General features: G+C 37.3%; 1 protein-coding gene across 2 annotated transcripts in view; it reads left to right on the top strand.

Moving 5' to 3' along the window:
- The window catches only part of mafb (MAF bZIP transcription factor b), a 98,525-nt gene that overhangs the window by 33,457 nt on the left and 46,790 nt on the right, over window positions 1–18,278 (top strand). The window contains exon 3 of one of the 2 annotated variants that reach the window (XM_067379020.1): window positions 7,428–7,885. The exons of the other annotated variant lie outside the window; for it this stretch is intronic. The gene's annotated coding sequence lies outside the window, so the exon portion shown is untranslated. Of the gene's footprint in view, window positions 1–7,427; window positions 7,886–18,278 lie in introns of those variants that run through there. 2 annotated transcript variants of the gene reach the window in all.

The following is an 18,278-nucleotide window of genomic DNA, read 5'->3' as shown; positions in this document are numbered from 1 at the left end:
TTAAGTGTGTATACTTTTTTTGTTTTTTGTTATTTTTTTCTCTCTCTGCTGGCATTAATAGAGAACCCAATTAGCCTACCCTCCCATTTTCTGCTCAGGCAATAGCGGGGGATGCCTCAAAGGGCCTGACAGAGCTGAGTGAAGCCCCCAGACCGCACATTCACTCACTCACTCACATACACATTCATTCACACACATATTCACACACTCACTCACACACACACACACACACACACACACGGAATTAAAAGATGCAAACTCTGCGAGTTTCCAGCTATCCTCAAATTTGTTCAGTATTAACCATCGATACTCATTTACATATTAATCAATTATCATTTGCATATTCATCAGATGATTATTTGGAAATATCCCTATTTTCCTTTGACAGTAAGGCCATTACAACAGTTTCATGCATTGCTAGTTTTCATAAAGACGTACACATTATATAGACATAATATTGTGTTTTTGTTTTTTACATATACAATAATATTTATGACATGTTTCATGGTAATTACAATGGTTTGGGATATTTGTGGTGGCACCATGAATTTTGGATTCTTGTCACATTATGCCATACTTGCCCTATGTGTGGAACACGTACCATGGTAATACAAAGGTATTACCATACATATATATGATACTAAAGCACATTAATAATCATAATTAATATCAATGTACCATGGTATTACCGTCTGAATGTACCATGCACCCCACAGCACTGTTTTGAAAGGGGTGTTAACCTCACGCTCTCGTGATTGATTATCACACACATGAATATTCATTTCAGATTACACACAACGAAAGACAAGAACTCATTGACCTTGCTCTGGAATAACACTGTACTGTTGTGTGCATTGTTCACTGTACTCAGCATAAGTAAGTGTCATATATGTGATCTATAGGTGTGTGTGTGTGTGTGTTGCACTCTGCAGCTGAAGAGCACTTTGGCTCAGACGGTGCGCCAGACAAGAGCATCAGGAGTGAGTATATGTGTGTGTGTTTGAGTGAGTGAACGCCGAATGCGCCGAGGGACTTTGAAACAGCGGTGAGGGAGTTTGATCCCTGGAAACATGGGAAATGGACTTTCCTTTAGAGCTTTTACTGTAATTGTTTCAGGGTAAAGCAAGTCCTCTCCCTCAACAGATGGCGAATATCACTTTTAATCAAATATGGACACCTCTTTGTAATAAATCACATCCACGCAATAGCATTTTGCTTTCTGAAATTTCATTGTCGCTTCTGGAGCTCAGACTGAGGGGGTTCGGCACAGGATGAATAGCGTGATGAAGGTGGAAGAGGAAATTGAAGTAGTTGTCAAACAAACAATAGCAAGAACTATATTTGAAGGCTGTGAAAAAAACTTTCTCTGATTTTCTAGCTCTGTTCTCATCAAAAGTGCTGCCTTCTAAAGCTCAGAGTATGCTTCAGTTTTGACACAAACACTAGCACATGCTCACTGCCTTTCAAAGTTTACTTCATTTGATAGTGTGCACGAACATGGGCACTGTTTCTCTCCAGACTTTATGAGTGATAAAAATGCCTTTGTACTCTTTTCTTGTCTTGTACCATGTCTTTTTTTCCCCTATTGTGTGAAACAGCTTCTGGAACAAGAACAAATGTAGGGCGGGGCTTGATTTTGTCCGTGAAGAATTGATTGGATGGTTGTGGTTTGCTATTGGTGGATCTCATGTGAATGACAGGTTGCCCCGCCCCCTCATCATCAGAGATGGAAAGAGATGTTGCTGCAAGAGGGAGGAATATTTATGGAATATTGCAGTGTTTATTGTAAATGATTTATCCGTGTGCACATCATTATTGTTTTAAATTCATGTTCCTCGTAATCTTGAATCAGAATAACTTCCCCCTCATGCAGCAACATCTCTTCTCTGATGATGAGGGCGGGGCAACCTGTCACTCATGTGAGATCCACCAATAGCAAACCACAACCATCTAATCAATTCCACACAGACAAAATCAAGCCCCGCCCTACATTTGTTCTTGTTCCATAAGTGTTTCACTTGGATATACATCACAATAGGGGAGAAAAGACAAGCACAATTAATGTTTCATGCCGAGTAGTCACACATTTTTGCTAAACTAAGTATACTCTTTTATTTTTTCTATGAAGGATTCATATGATGTTGCCTTACAATTTGGCAAGGTGACTGAATGTTGCACCGTACCTTTTGGGTCATCCTCATTGGGCAGTTCACTAGGATTTCCAGCAGAGTAAATGTAGTGATAGAAGAGGATATGTGCTTCTTACTGGTGACAGAGTAATCTGGGGTGAGAGAGTTATAGTTATGAACCTGTCCACTCTTCAGCGCCTCTGTTTAAAATAAGCTCATGAAACACTGGGGTTACACACACACACACACACACACACACACACACACACACACTTTTATAGCTCAGGATACTCAGTTAAGTTTCCTTTTGAGTCTCAAATGTTTCTCCTAAAATTGTTTAGGACAAATAAAAATAGTCTTTGAATCTTAGAAAATTCTAGAATAGTTTGAGACATTGTTGAGATTCCTTTCTTGAGATTTATCTTTTCTTTTCTTTTCTATCAAAAGTTTCAGTATATTTCCATTTAATCTCTTTATCCGGTCTTGGAAGGATTTGATAATAAATGTTTGAGTTCATAATGAGATGTCCAATGTTTGACTGCAGACTTATCTTGACAAATCTGAGAACAATTTGAGATGTTGTTAAGATCTCATTTGAAGCTCTAGAGGAGGATCGTGTGAGATTACTGAGATCTGTTTATCATCTGAGTCTCCATACAACCTCGTTGTTCAGGAAACCGTTGCAAAAAGAAAATATAAGTGTGCTTAATTGTATTTAATGTGCGCTTTGAATTTTATCAGAATATTTATATATAAAAAAAAACCTGTACTTTGAGATAATATAATATTAATGAAATAAAAGGCTGCTTAAAGGTGCTAAAGATAATCTTTTCGTCAACTGAGAAACCAAAAACTGTTACTGAGTTTTTGAAATGAGCGCATGCGTAAGAACAGCCCCCCTCCTTCGAAGCAACGCCTCCCAAATCTTGTAAACATTGGAACACAAGTGTTTACCACCGGCATTCGCTGTGTCGCAGGTCACCGCAGGTAACTCATAATCTCAGTTGTTACTCCTGTCTCCGGACAAAAACATTGCATGCGGCGCCTGTGGAGTGTGGAAAGTTACTGGAGCGCGCAACCGCACTCGTCTCTCACAAGGAATGTCACGGCAGTGATTGACAAGCCAGAGGGCCAATCGTTGACGCGATGATCGCGTAAACGATTGGCTGATGTTTTTAAGGCCCTACCTCGTGCACAGATGATGTATATTAATATTATTCCTTTCAGTTCACCTAACAAATAGTCTTTTATCAGTTATTAAAGACAGTTTCAAGTAATGTATAAAACAAAACATCCTCTTTAGCACCTTTAAGTGTACTTGAAGACAGTACACTTTAATGAAAATGTTTCTTAACACACTTAAAAAGTGCACTTTGTCCAATTAAAAGTGTTTAATTATAATTTAAATGTAGCGTGTTATTAAATTTTTCATATATTCAGTTTTTCATATATTCATATATATAAGTTCATATATTTTAAATGTACTAAAATGCAACTTCATCATAAAAATATTTAAAGACATGGCATACAAGTTTCAATAGAAATGACATTAATGTATATTTTAGTTTATCATAACTGGATGTCATTTCATTAGACAGCACCTTTAACCAAAGACAACAGAAGTAATTATGAACTACTTAAGTGGGTCAAAAGTACTCTAAATCTCAGGTAATTCACTTAATATTCATTTTAAACTATAATACATTTGAATTTTAAAGCAATTAATATGCATTATGAGTTAAAAAAAAAAACATTACATTCAGTTTGCACTCAAGTGTATATATATATATAATCAGTGCTTCCCACAGGTTTGAAATATACTTGCGGTGGTAGCCGGGCGAAAAATCCTCCTATTACCCACGGCACAAAAATGGTCTACTACATGTGACAAACAAATAATGTGTGATTTTGAACAGTATTTTTATTTATTGAAATTAATTTTAATTACATAGCATACTATTACATTTAATTACATACTAATATTATGCAAAATTACAGCATTTAAATGGTTCACCTTTTCCTATGTTCTCCTTGCTGTCATATTGTGTCTCTCTCAGTGAATTTTGAAATGTCTGTACTATTGCAGGCTGGTCCTTCAGATTCTTACAATCGTCTAAAACATTTTATATAAAGACCATGAAGTAGACATTGTAATAATTCATTAACTTGAGTCCATTAGCAATCGCTTGGCATAAATCTGCGCTTTTCATTGATTGAGAATCACTTTGAAGCAGTTTTGCGCGAGCTTGTAGAATGTGCAACAGCGCCCCCTTGTGACTTTGCAAAATGCAGCGCCTGTGTGAATGTAAGCAGGAGTAAACTGTTCTGACGCACACGTAACGAGCAGGTATGAAACGACTAGTAAATCGATCGCGAATGGTTTCGTTATCTTGCGCGGATATAAAAGTATAAGAGGATAAAAATAATAAAAGCAAAAATGTGTCTCTAAATATACTTGGGCGGCCGTTATTATACGTGGGCGGCCCGCCCAAGTAAAGTCTAAGGGCCCTATTTTAACGATCTAAACGCAAAGTGTGAAGCGCATGGCGCAGGTGCACTCAGGGCGTGTCCAAATCCACTTTTGCTATTTTAATGACGGAAAAACGGTCCGTGCGCCGGGGCGCATTTTTGAAATGGGTTGTCCCTGTTCTCTTAGTGAGCAATGGGCGTAACGTTCAATAAACCAATCAGAGTGTCATCTCCCGTTCCCTTTAAGAGCGAGATGCGCTCGCGCCATGGCGGATTGCTATTTACATGGCGGAATTTGTTGCCGATGAGTCAGTTATTATATATGTGTGTGTTTTGGCACGATTGTTCAATTAATTAGCCAGTTTCGTTCATCATTATAAGTAGTAATAGGCTGAATTGAAAATAGGTATCCTAATTCTAATACACGCAATAACTATTCATCATTACATTTTTATATTTATGTAGCCTACACAATAATATTCTTTTACACTGTAATCCTTTAGTTTTTAATATTTGGCATGTTTGTGTGATGCACATCCCTGTGTGTAATAAGCAAAGTCGACGCGCCCAGAGGCGCAGTTTCTACCAACGCGCTCTAACAAAAAAATATTGCGCCATTGGCTTTAGACTTTAGACCAGGTTTGAGTTGGTCTATGGCGCAGTCTATTTCCAGCTCCTTAAAATAGCAATGCGGCTGAACACACCTCTTTTTTAGACCAGCACGCCCATGGGCGCACTAACTGGCGCAAATGCATTTACTAATTTAAGGACGTGGCGCTGAACGGGAAAACGCAAACGGGCAAACACACTTGCGCTGCGCCTTGCGTCACATTGCGCCGGGTGTATTATAGGGCCCTATGTGTGGGAAGCACTGTATATGTATGTATATATATATATATATATATATATATATATAATGTCAGAAGGGAAACCAATTGAGATATTAGAGAGATCTCATTTGTGATTTTTCTTGATTTTCTAAAGGAAAGATTTATTTATCTCAGAAGACTTGGATCTCAGTTGTAAAACATCTCAGAGGAAACTTCAACAAAGTGCAAAAATTAAAAAGAAATTTGATCTTGACTTTATCTAATTTCTGTCTCAAATAAACAATTCAGATTTGATGTAAAGGCACAAATGGCAGGTATTGTGCACATATCGCCGGATCAAACTGCACGCCTGCTGTGATTATTGCTCTGATCAAACAGAGGGACGGCAGTTTCTACATGATAAGCCCATCAGCACACACACCTGAAGCCGCCGCTCGTCTCTCTGGACTGTAGGAGACAGCGAAGCAACCCTGAACCCTCTCATGAATAACACCCTGTCATCTGCTCACCCGTGTGGCCAGAGCCACTTCCGCCCGCTGCTCACAAACTGACCTTCCTCATCACACAGACGTCTCTCTCTCTCCCACAACATTAAATATTCATGCAGCAAGAAAGAGAGTGACTCTACACTTCTCCATCCCGTATCCCTCGTTTCCTCACTGTCTCGTCTCTTCCTGTGTGTGTGTGTGCTCTCTGACTGTCTGCTGGTGGTTTAAAGCCCTCTGAAGGCCTGGCCGGTCACTCGACGTTCACATGCGTCCATGGATCATTTAGCATTCAGACACATTAGCCTGTTTGTTTGAACTGTGAATCTCAATAAGACGTTGTTTGCAGAGCATGAAGTATCCAGTACTGGTCACAATAGTTTTTACATTGTGGTATATGATGGTATATAACGTTAAGAGATTTACAAAAGAGACAGTAATTATAGAATACTATATAAAATAATAATAAAGATAATTTTTTTATTACTATTTCCACTCTTAAAAATAAAGGTTCTTTATTGGCATTGATGGTTCCATTAAGAGCCTTTAAAGGATTAGTTCACTTCAGAATGAACATTTCCTGATGATTTACTCTCCTCCATGTCATCAGAGATGTTCACGTCTTTCTTCAGTGGAAAAGAAATGAAGGTTTTTGAGGAAAACATTCCAGGATTTTTCTCCATATAGTGGACTTCACTGGGGTTCAACGGGTTGAAGGTCCAAATGTCCGTTTCAGTGCAGCTTCAAAGAGCTCTACATGATCCCAGACGAGGAATAAGAGTCTTATCTAGAGAAACCATCTGACATTTTCTAAAACAAATAAAAATTTAAATACTTTTTAACCACAAATGCTCATCTTGCACTGCTCTGCGTTACATAATCATGTTGGAAAGGTAGGCAGAAGTACCAAAGTAGGGCGAAAAACTCCTCCGACTTCAAAATCGCCCCACATAGTTGTTTTACCTTTTTTTTGTAAAGGCCGTTTGACTTGGTGTATGTACATTCATTTTGTAAACACTTGGTACTTCTGCCTACATCACATGTGGCCTTTCCAACATGATTACGTCATGCGTGGCTCATCACAGAGCAGGTCAAGATGAGCATTTCTGGTTAAAAAGTATATACATTTTTATTTTTTTTTGTAGAAAATGTCAGATGGTTTCTCTAGATCAGACTCTTATTCCTCGTCTGGGATCATGTAGAGCTCTTTGAAGCTGCACTGAAACTGACATTTGGACCTTCAACCCGTTGAACCCCAGTGAAGTCCACTATATGGAGAAAAATCCTGGAATGATTTCCTCAAAAACCTTCATTTCTTTTCGACTGAAGAAAGACATGAACATCTTGGATGACATGAGGGTGACTAAATTATCAGGAATGTTTAATACCGAAGTGAACTAATCCTTTAAATGCTATTACAATTACATTTGGTAGCTTTTTCTTTACCAAACACAAATGTTTGCTGGTAAATATGAGTATTCATGTACATGTGTTTGCGCTTTGTGTTGTTACAGACATAATGGATGATGGAGTCATGGAGAAAAAAAAAAAAGGAAAAAGCAAACAGTGTCGTAACTGCCTGATGTTGATGTTAGTCAGAAGATTACAGTTAACACAGCTGGTGTAAACATCTGTGGACTCGATCAATATGGCCAAAACATCTGGACTTCTTTAGCGTTCTTTATCATATTTCTATAATCCGTCTTTCATAATTAAACCTATGGGAATGAAGGAACCCCACTGTGTGTTCATGGTCTTTGAGAGGTAATGATGCTGGACAAGTGACTTAATATCACTCAAGAGTGGTAATCAGTCTTAAACGAGCAATTAAAATATTTGAATATTAAATATATAATTAATATTGCTATATGGCAGGTATTCCTCGGGCAATGTAAGAACGTTTCTCTCTACATCATGAGGACTCGTATCAGATATTAATATTGTTGTAAGAATGTTCTATACATGTTTTTTATCTTCACATTTACATAACCTTTACAAAATATTCGTGAACGTTGTGGGAATGTTCCCTGTTAGCTGGGAAAAAGTCTAGGGAAATTTTTTATTACAATTAAACCTGTATGACTTCTTTTGTAGAAGCAAAAAGAGAAAAATGTATACATAATTATATACCAATAAAAAAAAAAAACACACTTCTATATTTATTTTGTATCCTGTTTCTAAATCTTTTTTTATAACTGTCTGCCGTTTATTTGTCACCACTGATATTTTCATCCTTTTGTTTTGGGTGCTTAGTGTGAAATCGGCATCCTGTTATTTTTTACCAGAAGAGATTTTCCTTGTCTAACTTGCTTCTTTTATCTGTTTGTGTTTCTAAAGTGCCGGCTTTAGACATCCGACGGGACACTGAGGTTCTCGTGAAACAGTTTTTAATGTAGATATCAGTCGCTCTCTTCCAGGGCCGACGGCCCCTCACCGTCTCCAGACCACCAAACTGTCTAATATCTGCAGGAGGGTTTGAGCTCGTGGCACGAGTGTTTTGTTGTGGTTGATTGTGTTGGGTTTACATAAGAGTATTAGACCAGAGCACAGTCATATCTTGAGCTCACAGATAGCGGTGGTTTGTTTTCTCTCACGCATTTATTCCTTAAGAAGATTGAACACCGCCACCACGAGACAAATATACCGCCGATGATGTGTGTGTTTGTGAGTGACTGAAATTTAACCCATACCAAAGAAAATCACAAACATTTCTCCTAGGCAGCAATGAGATTAAATGGAGACTTTGATGAAGTATTCTGCATAGATACTGTATAATTCCAGAGAAAAAGACTCTCTTGTGTGTCCCTTTGATAGTTTCAGAAGTATGGAAGCTTGTTTCCACCATTAAATAAAAAATTAAAAAGATAATTGCGACTTTTTATCTCACAATTCTAACTTTTTTTTAGAATTGTGAGTTTTTTGGCGCTATCATATGGGCAATGCGGTGCCAGGCACGACGCAAGTGTTTTTGCTCGACGCAGTTATTATTTTCACATCCAGCGCCACGTTGTTTAAATAGCAAATGCATTTGCGCTCATTTGTGCGCCCATGAGCATGCTGTGTGTTCAGGCGCATTGTTTGGTGCGTTACTAGGTGAGGTGAGACTCTGATTGGTTTATTGGACATTAGACCCAAAACACTCCCATTACTCATTAAAAGACTAGAGACAACCCTTTTAGAACATGCATCGGGTGCGTCGACCATTTTTTCGGTCCTATCAAAGGTGGATTCGGATATGCCCTAAGTGCACCTGCGTCATGCACTTTAGACCATGTGCTTAGATCGTTAAAATAGGGCCCAGTATCTTGCAATTCTGAATTTATAACATGCAATTGTGAGAAAAAATCAGAATTGTGAGATATAAAGTCAGAATTCTGTGATATAAACTCACAATTGTGAAGTCAGAATTTTCAAAAAAAAAAAAAAAATCACAATTAAAACCTTTTTTTTTTTTTCATGGTAGAAACAAGTCTAGGAAATGTCTCAGATTTGCCAATTTCATTTAATTGTGAATATTTTATCTGATACTTCAACCCAGCTAACAAATGTATGTTCTAAAAACGTTGTAGGAACAGTGTTTTTAAAACGCTAAAACAACCGCGATTACAGTGCTATTTAAAAAGTTACGATAATGTTACTAGAAAAATCTCCTTACCTTATTTTTCTACTAACAATATAATATTATTTGAATGTTTATTTGTAATATTCCAAGAAGAGGAAGGTAACGTTAAAGGTGCTAAAGAGGATCTTTTCATCGACTGAGAGACCAAAGACTGTTAGTGAGTTTTTTAAATGAGCGCATGCGTAAGAACAGCCCCCCTCCTTTCGTGGGAACGACTCCCAAAACTCGTGCATGAGTATTGGAACACGAGTGTTTACCACCGGCATTCGCTGTGTCGTGTTCGTGGATTCATTACGTCGGACTCACCGCAGGTAACTCATAATCTGCAGTTGTTACTCCTGTCTCCGGACAAAAACATTGCATGCGGCGCCTGTGGAGTGTGGAAAGTTACTGGAGAGTCTCTCACAAGGAACGTCACGGCAGTGATTGACAAGCCAGAGGGCCAATTGTTTACTCGATGATCGCGTAAACGATTGGCTGATGTTTTTAAGGCCCTACCTCGTGCACAGATGATGTATATTGATATTATTCCTTTCAGTGCACCTAATAAATAGTCTTTTATCAGTTAGTAAAGACAATTTCAAGTAATATTGCAAAAATGCATAAAACAAAACCTCCTTTTCAGCACCTTTAACATTCAAGTAAAAAAAAACAAAAAAAACATTATAAGGATTCCGAAAATGTTGTTCTCAGAGTGATTTCCCTCAACATGATGAGAATGTTCCTCAAGTAAAGATATCATACATCTGTTCCGAAAATGTTGTTCTAAGAATGTTTCTCTCAACATCATAAGAACATTCAATAAATGTCATTTACCTGAACATTTACATAACCTTTACACACATTAGTGAAAGTTGTGGGAACATTCCCTGTTACCCAGAAAAATATGTTCTAAGAACGTTTGACTAAAATGTCCAGTTTTTTAATGTTTCAAAAACATTTTTTCTTGTATTGCATTTGTACTTTTTCACAACATTACTTTTGAATGTTTCTGAATGTTCCGAAACAAAAATATTAGATGAACATCCAACTAAATTGTTACAGAAAAGAACACAAACAAAACCACAATGTATAAACAATGTTTTTGTGTGTATGTTTTGAGTTGTTCAATGTTATAACATTGAACTAACGTTCTGTTAATGTTACCGGAAGAACATTTATTCATGACTTTGAGAGAACCTTGCCAGAACATTAGCTACAGTTCTGAGAACGATCGCTGTTAGCTGGGAAAATATCCGATCAAAAATGAAAATTTTATTCCAGACCTGTGTGACTTCTTTTGTGGAACAAAAAATAGGATATTTTGAAAAATGCCTAATTTTTTTATTTGTCTATACAGTAAAAACCACTGGGGTCCAGTGTTGTTTAGACCCCAGTGTTTTTCAAAATATCTTTTTTTTTTTTTTTTCATACTAGTTTGGAGTAAATGATGGCAGCATTTTACATTTTAGGTGAACTATCCCTTTAAATGTTGATAAAACAATTTCAATCACATCTACTGAGCTTTGAAAGAGCAAGCATTGAGCAATAAAATATTCCTCAGAGTATATCCGGAGCAAATACAATATGTACATACTCTACACATTTCTAGGGGCCCACAAACACTCGAGCCGAGCGGATAGTGTGTGTGTAATTGTGAACGCCTCGGCTTTAGCTCCGGTTCATGTCGCTCGTCTCTAATTAGCGCGGGCGGAGGGAGGGTAATTTATAGAGAGACGAGTCCCTTTGTTAAGATAACACACTGCAGGTCTCTGGAGGAAAACACTCCTGACTGTGCGTTCTGTGCTTTATGTATCCGTGGCTGAGGACTGCTGCTGTTTGAGCTTGTCCTCCACCTGAACTGACCTGAATCTGCTGTTGAGATTTACTTGAGGACACATGGTTGAGAAACATCTACACCTTAGATCAAGCTGATCGGAGCGGCCGCGGTGCTCGATGAGCCGGATCGATGTTTTAATCCATAAACTTTCTTTTCTCAGGATGTTATGAGACATCAATCATCATTCTCATGGAGGTGTTGGTCAGACGAGCGGTTCCCTGTTGTGTGTTTCCTCTGCGCTCTGCTCCTGTATTGAACAGGGAATGCTTTAAAGCGTAAGCCGGGTATCGGTGTTTCGCTCTGCAGGAATACAATATTCCAATGCGTCCTTTAATCCAAATGTTTAGACACACACAATAGCTGTTCCAAAACCTACTGAGCTGCCGCGCTCAAGGTGGTCTATAACACTGGGAGAAGGCTATTAGCGTTAGCATTCCCATTCATCTTAATGGCTCACGACGTCGTCTTTCTCCATTGGCACGGAGCTCTGTAGCTTCCTCAACATCATAAACTGCACACTACACAAATACAAACTCTGCACGGGATGATCAATCAGTAGAATTTGTCATTAGCATGTTGCTAAGCTAAAGCTCAAAGCATAGTTCAGTTTTGAACTACATTTGAATTTGAACTCTTAAAAAAGTATGTTCTGTATAGTATGCGTGTGCGTAGTATGAATGTAATCCGGAAGTACTACATCCACCATGATGTCATTATCATGTGACCTACCAGCGTCAGTTGCGTCGCTTCACTGCCATTCATAAATCCTCTCCCGTGGCTTCATGGGATAGTAAAGTGTCCATCAGATGTACACTTCAGAACCTCGCCGGAAGTTGCAGGACATCCGCGGACTTTTCGCCTACTGTTTTTCCGAATACTACGTATTTGGACATACTACTCTGTTGGTGTACTGTTTTTGCCTACAATATAGTAGTAAAGTATTTGATTACGGATGCAGTGATAGACTTTCAGTGTAGGCATAGCATGAACAGATGGTCGACACTAGAAAGATTCATCTTTAGGGCTGGGAGATATTAGCCTGGTAATACCAGACTCTGCTACTTCACTTTGCTTCGTAGACAGAGTCTGGAATGGCATAATAGAGAAGTGTTTACTCTCTCGCTAGGGGGCGCTTGTCTGAAGTTTAAAATCATTGGTTACCCGTAAGCCAATCAGATACGTTTAGTTATGACGTATGTTATGTGCCTGTACAGCCGCATCGAAGCACAGACATCATGCATCGAACTCAAATCTATGATCGAACTTCCACTGTAAACCTGTTGTAAACACATGATGATGCGAGCGAAATACCGGAGTGAACATGGCTGTAAACGACTTTTGCAGATATGACCAAAATCTTATATCACGATATGAGTAATTTTATATCATGATATAGTTATTTTTGCTTTTAATAAGATTTTTATGAAAGAAAAATTTTCCATATAATTGAAATTTCATAATTATCATCAATTTCAATATAATTAAAAACAAATAATACTAGCCTAAAAAACTCTCAAGCTTACTGAAGACAAATGAACTGTGATAAAGAAAGAGCAAAGAAACTACAAACTACAATAGAACAAAGACAGACGAAATAGACCAAGCACTAGAAAATGTATAAAGTAATCAAAGGTATACAAACAATGCAATTATTTATAATTAATTAATATATAAATTAAATATACATTTATTCTTATTAAAGTTACAAAAGCAATCAGTGAGAGATTTTCTCTCTTTTTTTGTAATAATGCATTAATAGACCCATTTGGAGCAGACATCACAGTTACGTCACATAGTGGTTGCAGAAAAATAGTGGTAGCAAGTGGAGGAAAATGTACACAATTCAGAGAATAAGAGAAAATGTTTTTTTGTGCTCTGGATATCGGAATGCAAAAAATATAGTCTTCATTGAAGCTAAACGGAGATGTTTATGTTGCAAGTCACAGACTGGACTGAAGAAACCTGCAATGATTAGTCTATTATTAAAGCATGAATTTGATGTAAACAGTAAGAATACATAAAATTCACATATGCATTTCATAGAGGACATACATACATACATAGAAGTTACAGCAAGAAATTATTCTTAAACCTATAACATTTTACATAGATAACTTTTAAACATTTTTATTTCACAATTCTGAATTTTTTTCTTGTATTTGTGTGTTTATATCTCCCAGTTCGGACTTTATAACTCGCAATTGTGAGTTTATTTCACAATTCTGAGGGGAAAAAAGTCAGAATTGTGGAATATAAACCTGCAATTCTGAGGAAAAAAAGATAGAGTAGCCTATATCTCACAGTTCTGTTCCTTTCCGGAGATGTGAGATATAAACTTTGCAAGAAATAAAAGTCAGAAATGTGAGATAGGCTATAAACTTGAAATTAACTTTTTATTAATTTGCTCCGTGGCTTCCATAGACTGCTACTGATGTCGTTTTCTGCAACTAGGTAGGCTCCGCCCACAAAAAAAACGTCATCGCTGTTTGCAAACACCAAACTGGCCTATAATGACAGCAGGTAAATTTGGATGCTGTCCCTTTAAGACTGACTGCACCGATCCGTTAACTCGAGCCTTGTCATTCTCAGCTCTACCTTCACTTAAGACATAAATTATTCTGTTTACTTGCAAATATGTGGTCACTTTGACACATATGTATGTGTATTTAACCGTTCAATCCCAATTAGGCATCAAAAAACACTCAGAGAGCGCGTGCATATGCTGAAATGAGTTGTCTTTCGCTGCTAATTGCACTTAAACGATTTTAAATAACTTGTTTTTAAACTGGAATGCTTAAAAACTCATGCAAATTATAATCTTTCGTGACCGTGCAGCAAAGCAACCTCACGCGACAGAGACGATCGTCCAAAATCTCTACCAGCTGACAAATTTCAACTGGCTAATTGTGTCTATCAATATATCGCCCACCCCTACTTATTGTGCTTAATACACTTTAACATTGAGCATGTCTCTAAATTTGCGATTGCCTTCTGAGAGAGGCAGGTATATATATATATATATATATATATATATATATATACAATATAGCAAAATCTCTAACGATGGACATTTTATTTTGTGGTAACGATATATATCGTCATATCACACAGACCTATTCATCTTTGTTCAGTGTCTGCACTATTTTTCACCAGATGTTATAAGCAATAAAAATGTCTTCGTACTCTTTTAAACTAGAGTTGCGTGTCTCTGAACTGCCTCACACAAATGTACGTCATTGCGAGTGTCTGTTGTTGCATCTCTTGTAGTTTGTTGTTGTTCCGTCTCTTCAGTTTATTTTTTGACTGTTAAACAATAGGCTGAACCAGTGTTACCTTGTGGACAAACTAAATTGTGCGAGTTGATTTTACAGAGTGTACAAGGTTAGAAAAATCAAGATGTGCACTTAAAGTTAGCAGCATACTATGCTTATGACAAAACTTATATCACGCACAATGTACACATAAAAAGTATAAATTTGGCTTAATATTGCGACACCCTAATAAGTAAATACACATTTCGCCTAGAGCTGCACGATTAATTGTAAAAAGCTCGCAATCTCTATTCAAACACCCACACAATCTCATTTTATTAATGACAATGTTTCACATGTGTGTTAAACCTTTGACAAAATAATACCAGAACATTCAAATCTGTGTTTGTGCTGCCGCACTGATCCAGAGACAGCAGTTTTTAACTACGCAGTAGCTATTTCTGTTACAAATATCCAAATTATCACAGAAGTACTGAGATAAAAGTTTATAGCTTGGATATAAACACTGATGTCTACGGTAGCGATCAAAATGGAGCACACCACCATTTGAAACTAACTTGGCACTTCAAATAACAATTGTATCACTCAAGTTACGTCATTAGGTGGCGACAGTTGACTGTAAAAAAATTTATTTGTCAATGAATCATTCATTCAAAAGATTTGTTAAAAAACACTGATTCATTCAGCAATGAAACAAGTATTTGAGCCATTGAGTTCATTCAAAACTAATTCAAATTAATATGAATTAAACATTAAACACGAGTCCAGCAATTGATATTTTGCCAGAACCTCTAGTAAATGAGATGTTATTTTGTTTAGTTGTATATTCAGAATCGTGGGAGAATCATGATCTCTATTTGAAACCAAAGAAATCGTGATTCTCATTTTATCCAGAAACGTGCTGCTCTAATTTCTCCTGTACTTTTTATTAATCAATGTTTAATTGTAATCAACGTTGGTTTCACACTAAAAAGGAAAATTGGAATTTAAATGTACACTGAGGATTATAACTACAACTATATATTTTTAATAATCAAAAACTATAAGAATAGGGGGAAATCCACAACTATAAACACAGAGGTATGATGATCAGTTTCAGGATGATTATTTTTCCAGCTAATGAACAATAATATAAACATTGACAGCCAATGAGAATCCACTCACCTTTTAAAGTGACCGACAACAAAACTGCAGCTTGTGTTTCTGATAATTGTATGTTAACGTTAGCTTTATAGTTATTCTTAATGTGAAAGTGCCTTAAAGGGATAGTTCACCCAAAAATGACAATCAACTACTCCCCCTTTAAGTTGTTCCAAACCTGTATACATTTCTTTGTTCTGCTGTACACAAAGGAATATATTTGGAAGTATGTTTGTAACCATGCAGATCTCGCCTCCATTGACCGCCACAGTATTTTTTACCCTACCATGGTAGTCAATAGGGGGCGAGATCTGCTTCATTACAAACACTTTTCCAAATATCATGTACAGCAGAACAAATAAATTTACACAGATTTGGAACAACTTGAGGGGGAGTAAATGATGACAAAATTTTCATTTTTGGGTGAACTATTCCTTTAAGGCTAGAAAATAGCAAAATTATGACTTTTTGGTACAATAAACTGACTGAAATAGGTTACAATTCAACCCCGGACACATGCTTCTGAGTTTGAGGACTGTAAGCAGTGACTCTATCTCTCTCGCTCTCTCTCTCAGTGTAATGTCCTGACCAGAAGGAAGATCACAGCTCAAGACTCCTATCCATCTTCACAACCTCAATATTCAATCACTGAGCTAATTGCACAGAGGAGAACACAGTTAAAATCATGGCTTGGCTAATAGCCTTTTGGGAATAAATGTGGACAGTGTTAAGAAAGACCAGTATTATCCTTGTAAAAACTTTAAAGATTCAAATGATGGAGGTTTACTGTTTGTTTAGCTACAAAGATAGCCTAACCCTTTCATTTGGATTTTTTAAAGTAATAGTTTGTGCAAAAATGAGAATTCTGTCACTTTCTTTATTTAGTTTCCAATTAATCTTGCATAAATTATTACAATTATGTAAAATAGTGTATGCATCAGTTTATTTACACTTCTTTAGAATCAGATCAGTCTTCATTCCCCTCATGTTTCATTAATGCGGCCCGTGAGAGAATGTGTGCTGTAAACTGCATTTTGTTGTCTTCGCGGGACACATTTACATCCGCCTGTGGCGATTGACTCTATATATCTGATCACTAAGCGTCCAGCCATTTGAAGAAAAGACTATGAATAGTAATTTCATTACAATGAGCCCTCCGTATCCGGCATTCTCTCCCTCTGACTGCAGAAATATCCGTCTTTCTTAGCCTCGTAAGCCGATCTCTCCTTTACCCGACTAATGTAGGTTGTGTTCCATTAAAAAGCTTCTGTATACGTCCGCCCTCCCAAGTAATGCCTTTGTGGGAAGCATTGATCGAGAGCCTTTCACTTACACACACTACACTCATGGACACACACTCACACGCAGCTGGCAATGAAGTGTACGAGAGGATATCGGAACGTGGCGCTTCTGTGTAGAAACCCCTGGAAAGGCGGCATTGATTTCAGCCCGGGGAGAGGTGTGATTGATTTAAATGTGATTTCCTATTTCCTATCTCTTAATTGAAATAAACTATGAAGTTTGCTGCTATCAATAGACTCTACTGTAAATAGGCACGTAATGCCTGAGGGTTGGATTGAGTGTCTGCAGTAAACATGTCTCAGCGTTCTGGAGGCCAAACCTGTCTTTCTGTCGGTCCGTCGGAGCCGAGCATGTTCCCAGCCCAAAGGAAACATTCTGGAAAGGTTCTCTCAAAGTTACAAACAAACGATCTTCCAGTAACCGTAATAGCACATTCATTCTTTGGTAACATTCTCAAAACATGAACACAGAAACGTTATTCATACAGGTACATTGTTCGTGGAACTTTTTTTCTTAAAGGTTTTTTAAATGTTACCACTCACTACTTGCTTCAAAACGTTCAAAAAGTAACGTTCCCATAATGTTTGTAAAATAATAGAACTTAATGTTTCCTCAAAGGATTAGTTCACTTTCATATACAATTTTCCTGATAATTTACTCACCCCCATGTCATCCAAGACGTCCATGTCTTTCTTTCTTCAGTCGAAAAGAAAGGTTTTTGATGAAAACATTCCAGGATTATTCTCCATATAGTGGACTTCAATGGGCACCAAACGGTTGATGGTCAAAATGTCAATTTCAGTGCAGCTTCAAAGAGCTTTAAATGATACCAGACGAGGAATAAGGATCTTATCTAGAGAAACGATTGGTCATTTTCGAAAATACAACCGTTTATGCTTTATAAACACAAATTATCGCCTTGCACATGCTTCTACCTTCTGTATTCTTCAAAACGTTTACGCTGAATGTCCTACACCTTCCCTATTCTACTTACGAAATGAACGCGGCACCAGTTTCTTTTTTTTTCCGTAATCAGAATAGAGAAGGCATAGGACATACAGTGTAAGATTTTTGAAGAATATGAAAGTGGATTATAGAAATTTTATTTAATTATAGAATATCGAATAGGTTGTGCGATTATCGTCTTAAAAAAAATTCCCCATTTGATGCGGTGGTGACTTGTAACCAGCGTGTGGCGCACACTGCCAAT

Source organism: Chanodichthys erythropterus, chromosome 24, assembly GCF_024489055.1.
Source record: "Chanodichthys erythropterus isolate Z2021 chromosome 24, ASM2448905v1, whole genome shotgun sequence".
NCBI lineage: Eukaryota > Metazoa > Chordata > Actinopteri > Cypriniformes > Xenocyprididae > Chanodichthys > Chanodichthys erythropterus.
The sequence above is the reverse complement of the archived record's forward strand: the minus strand, read 5'-3'. Positions and strand labels throughout refer to the sequence as shown.